We start from the raw sequence: 5962 nt of genomic DNA, 5'->3' as shown, positions 1-5962 counted from the left end.
AGAGAATCACTTCTCTGGAAGGGGAGCTAACGTTCAAAAAGTATTTGCCTCTCCCACTCTTTCTCACTCCATATATAATGGGGATAGCCCTAATTCTCCAGTTCCTCGTGTGTCTCTTTATAAATAAATAATGAGATTTTTATTAATTATGCACGTACAGTATCTGCAAGCAGATTGTTCTGTCTCTTGATGCTTAATAAAAATAAAAAAGGGAAAAGCCCTGCACATCGAAGCTGGGTTCCTCCCCATCTTACCACTCCCCCCTCCCCCCTTTCCCCCCCAGCAAACAAAAACTTCAAGGGGCTATAAGTCCTCCAGGGGAAAGAAGGCGGCAGAAGTTGGGAGAGAGTTCGGGGTAGGAAGGGAGACGTTAAACGAGAGTTGAAGGGAAATTTCGAGTAGATGCTTCAGGTTTGTGATGGAGCTGCGGCTCTAAGAACATACCAAGCAGGGTTCGCTTGGGCGTTCGTGCGCTAGCTAGGCGGGATGGGCAGCTGTTAATAGTAAACAGGAAACCAGTGAGAAGAGAGCTGGCTGGCTGCAGCCCAGTCCCTCTCTCAATCCCATGCCCCTCCTCAGAGCCCCAGAACCCCGAGCTCTCAAAACACAGTTGGTTTCTGGGCATTTGTGCATCAACTATTTCCTGCGCCTGCCTGACACAATTCCTGGCACTGGGTGAGGGCTTAACAAATATTTGCATGTTGAACCCATGGCGTAGGGAGCACAGAAGGGTATGGGAAGGTTGTGAAAGTGGCCAAGGACAAGGTTTTGGGGCGCCAGCTTTGGAGGTGCACGACTTGGAGCTTTAGACCCCAGGCAATGGGGGATGGGCACATCCCTCGGTTTTCTCTTGGAGGAAGTGACAGCAGGGATGAGTGTTGTAAAACCTGAGGGAGATAGGAGAGAAGTGTGATGATACAGGAGACATTAAGCAAAGTCCATTTACCATTAAGGGAGTGGGGCCTCCGTGTCTTAAGCAAGGAGATGAACATGGGAAGGGGTCAGAGAGGAGCTTGTATTCAAAATATTCTGCTTCCAGTTCTGAATAGCTAGTCTGTAGGGAAAGAAAGACTCCAGGGGTACAGCCAGGGGATGCAGGGACTCCTACATTGACCTTTTAAAAGGGAGGAGAAAAAGAGACACACACACCCCTCCCCACCAGAGGGAACACAAAACAATGGTCCATCGTTGTTTGTCCAGGGAGTTGCTTGGGACCCAGAAGCCCTAAGAGGAACAAGGACCAGTTGGGGATCACACAAGGCAGGGCTGAGCTGGCATACCACCCCATGTCCCTACCTTCTCAAATAGTTTTCAGTACACCAGCCTCACAGGAGACACCCAGCCCAGGCAGACCCAGGATCCCACCAAAAGGGTTCGTTTAACTGGGGGGAGGGAGGAGGTGTTGTGCTAGTTCAAAAAAAAATTTTTTTAAGGGAGATGTTCTGAATGCCATTTCTCCTGCCAGTGAAAGGTCTATATATCACTGAGGAGTTAAAACATAAAAATAAAATTGTGCTGGCTGAGGTTTCCACAAAGCTATCAAGCTGGGTCTTGTTGCTGAAGCCCTGGCATCTGCTGTGTAATTTGGGGAGCATCTAGTCTCCCAACCGTGGGTGGGGATGGCTGTCTGACTTCTCTTTGTATCCTCTTAATTATAAAGGACCAAGATCTCTTTCTGCATGTGTTAAAGAACATCTCCTGTACCAAGGAACAGCAAGGAGATGCAGCTGGCAGAGGAACTGGGATACGGGGCAGGTCTACTGGGATCCGCAGTGCCACCAGCTGTTGGGTGACCTTGTGCAGACCCTCATTTCCCCAAAAATCAGGTTTAGGAGTGGAGGGGAGGCTGGTTGAACAGGTCCAACAAGATCTCAGTGACACTTTCCCTTGAAGGGATGGAGCTTCTGCGCCCATAGACTAAGCAATCCACCTGTATCCTACCTCCAGTTCTGGTGTGGCCCAAAGTCCAAAATTAAGAACTACTTCAGACCTCAAAGGTCTCCAGCTCTCCCGAAATGGCCAAGCTCTGAAAGACTGTCTCATGTATACACATGCAACACAACCCTACAGTCAGAAACTAGCATGAGTGGTCACCAGGCCCAACTTACCTGGGATGCACATAAGTCCTCTCCAACATGCCAGGCCAGTAATTGTCCAGTCCCTGCTTGGATGCCTCATGTGACAGGACACTCTTGAACCCTTGCACAGTACCACTTTTGAACCCTTGCACAGTATATCCTCTCCACATTGCTTCTACCCCTCAGAATATTCCACTGCTGTATCAAAGCCAACTTGTATCATGATTGACCACGCCCTCGATAGACTTGTTCCTCCTACCATTCCTCCAGTGTATCCTGGCTCAGACCCTAGCACCACAAGCTAGAAATTTGGGAGTTATTCTTGACTTCACACTCCACTCATGCTAGTCAGTCTCCAAATCCTGGGGTTCAGCCTTACTGGCTCTCCATCAGTTCTGGCTCCCACCACTCCCTCATCACTGGCATCTAGCTGGTCCTAGCTGGTCTCCCTGCCTCCTGAATTATCCTGCTACCTGCCAGAGGGTTCTTTCAGCCTTAACCTCAATAGGACACGCCTCTGCTTATAAATAAAAGATGGCCTGACTTGCCTATATTTCCAATATCCAAGTTCCTTAGCACATTATTCCAGGCCTTTCTTAACCTGGTTGCAGACACATGCCCCTTTGCCACCTTGCCCAGCTGATTTACCTTCCATGGCAGCTACACCACATGGCTTGCATTTCTCTGAACATATGTTGTTCTTTCATGCCTGTGACTTTGTCCATGCTGTGTGCCCTCTACCTAGGACACCTCTTTAGGTGTTGAAGAAAGACAAAAAAGACAGGGTCCCTGGGCTTCTCTGGGGGCACAGAGGTTAACGTCTCAGCTATCAAGCTATCACCAGACACTGCGGCATGAGTTCAATCCCCAGCCAGGGAGCTGACTCACATGGCACAGCAGACCTCTCCTGTCTTGCCCACTGCTCCCCTCAGCAGTGTACTTCGTAGATCTGCCTGTTCTGCTCCCCACTCTGTCTCTGGTGAGTCCTCTCACCCCCCCATACTACTGGCCTACATCCTAGGATGATATTCTTGTATGCATAAAAAAATAAATAAGATCTTAAAAAAAAAAATACAGGGTCCCTGCCCTAGAGGAACCCACATTCTAGAGCTGTGCTATGCACCATGGTAACCACTCACCACATGAACCGATTAAGCTCATGACATGTGGCTAATCCAAATTGAGGTGTGCCATCAGTGCAAAATATACCCCAGATTTCAAAGACTTGGTATAAAGAAAAAAAAGCGTAAGTTAGCTCGTTAATCATTTGTTTATATTGATTACATGCTTATAATACTTTGGGTAGATTGGGTTTATTTAAAGTAATTCCTCTGTTTCTTTTTACTGTATTTTTTGTGACCAGTGTGATAGGAACATGCAGCCCCTGCCATTGGCATCTTTTTACTACTTAAAATGTGGCTGCCAGAGATTTTGAAATTACAGACGTGGCTGCCATTTGTGACTTGCATTATGTGTCATGGGACTGCAATGCAAGGGGCACAGAGAAAAAGTGGTTGTTATCAGGAGAACATAGGGGAGCCACGGGATGAGAATCACAGGGTGCTGGAGCCTCTCTGCCTGATGGTGGTGGTCAACCTGACTTCCCCAAGCTCCCACACCCGCTGCCTCAAACAGAACGGTCTGAGGGACATCAGAGAACAATAAGGCCGAGCCCTCACCCAGTACTTTCTCCTGAAAGCCATCCCTAACCACCCTGTCCCCTGCCCCACGCGCCTCTGGGGGTTCCACAGCCCCCTCTGCTCTCCAGCCACAACACTGACCCTCTGCGCTGTCATCACCTTGACCGGGGTGAGCACCTGCCCACAGGTCCCAGACTCGGGTGCAGTGTGTTATTCTTCACAGTTGTGTCCCAGCGCAGGCTCAGCCAGTATCTGTTGAAAGCTGAATGAATTCCATCGTTCAACAAACATTCGTTGACCCCGAGCGACCTTTCCAACTACAATCCTTCACCCGCAATCCTCAGCCGTGCCCTCCTCCACATGCCCTTGTTCCTGCGAGGCTCCACGGAGCACTGACCTGGCAGGTAGCACTAGCACAGCTCATCATTTCTGCCATAATCCTGTGCGCTCAGGGCCATGTCTCCCCACTTTCGTATAGCTGAAGAACTTAAGCTTGGAGAGGTGAAGTGACTTGCCCAAGGTCCCACAGATGGCATGGAGGGGGTTGCATTTCACAGACCCCCCCAAGTCCTGGGCCTCTGCCCTAAGACAGGGGTGTCCTGGGAATATTCTCCATTTCTCTCCTCTCCACTTGCCTCCTTGTCCTTCTCCTCCTCCTGTCCCCAGCTTGTGAAAGGGCTGAGTTTAACTTGGACCCCAGCAGCAGGGAGGGCCTCCTGCCCCACACCCTGTGCAGGGGAAGTGCCTCCCCCAGATGCAGCCTAGGGCTGAGCACCCCACCCCCAGCTGGGGAAGGGAGGAGGGAGGGAAAGAGAAACCCACCGGGGCCTCTGGGGCACAGCCCTTGAGGAGCCCCGGTGTTTGGTTTCAATTAGGAGGACAAATTCCAGGAAGCCAGGCCAGTGCTGGGGTGGGGGCGGTGTTGCACAGAGCAGGGCTCAGAAAGAGGAGGCTCTCAGAATCTGGCCTCTGGAAGAGGCTCCCGTAGGGCCAGGCAGCCACTGGGGAAGAAGCCTGGCCTGCAGGGCCAGGATGGAGTCCCAGGTCTCAGTTCCCAAGGTGCAGGGGGGTGGGGGTGGGGGTGGGCCAGATACCCTGCACACTAGCAGCTCTCTGCCAGAGAGTGGGACCAGCATTGCTTCCTTTTTTTCCTCACTGGTCTATAAATTCTTGGACTTGGGGTGGGGGGGCTCCTGGTGATATGCAGTACCACCTACTGCATATCAAGCTAAGGGCTGGACATGGGGGGCCCAAGATGACCAAAGCTCAGAGATCCTCCACAGTCAGACACAAGCAACCTCTACGCCGGACAGTAAAGTGGGAGCAGCATAACAACAGAGGTGTAAGGAAGACCCAAGAGGGAAGGAACCTCATTTGTCCTGTTCATTCTAGTCTCCTCAGCTCCTAGCACTGTGCCTGGCCCATAGGAAGCACAAAACGCGTATTTGTGGAATTAGTGAGTAATGAACTTTGTTGGGAAACTTCAGGAGAAGTTTCTTAAAGAAGGGGGGGTTGCACATCGGAGCAGAGTTTTAAGAAATGAATCAAAGCTTGGAGACCAAGAAAGGACATTCCAAGAAAAGGGAGCAGCTGATGAGAAGATGAAGCAGCGGGGAGCACAGGAGACATGCTCACTGATTCAGTCATTCAATAACTACTGGCCATGAGCTAAACTGGAAGGGGATGAACTAGAGAAGGCAAGACCATGGGGAGAGGCTGGGGCCTGGACTTGTGTGTCATGCAAAGGAGTCAAGACTCTGCCCCAATGCTACAGGATGGCCCCAAGTAGTACAGACATCTTCTGGGAAGCAATCATGGTAAAGAGAACTAGAGTCTGGGAGTGAGGCGGTCCTATCACAGATGAGCCTGAGACTCTAAGCGTGTTGCGTGTGCTCAGGGCAGGGGCACCTAGCTGGGCACCAGCAGAGCTGGGCCTCTCGTGTTCCACATGCCAGACTCACTCTGAACTCACCACCAGGCTCGGTAGTCAAGCCAGCCCCAATCTTGGTCAAAATCCTGGGTCCTTGGCTTCAGTTGGCTTCTCTGCTATTGAATTACCTTGGATACACCTCTTCCTCTCTTGGGACTTGGTGTGAGGCAGAATCTCCCAAAGTGAGGATCAGGGCCTCCCTGGTGGCACAAGGGGTTAGTCTCAGCACTATAAAGTTACCCACAGCCACTGCAGCACCAGTTCAATCCCCCACCACTGCCTCTCCTATCTCACCTGCTGCTCCCCTCAGCAGT

Source organism: Condylura cristata, unplaced genomic scaffold (genome assembly GCF_000260355.1).
Source record: "Condylura cristata isolate star-nosed mole 26May11 unplaced genomic scaffold, ConCri1.0 scaffold00008, whole genome shotgun sequence".
Taxonomy (NCBI): Eukaryota; Metazoa; Chordata; class Mammalia; order Eulipotyphla; family Talpidae; genus Condylura; species Condylura cristata.
The sequence above is the reverse complement of the archived record's forward strand: the minus strand, read 5'-3'. Positions refer to the sequence as shown.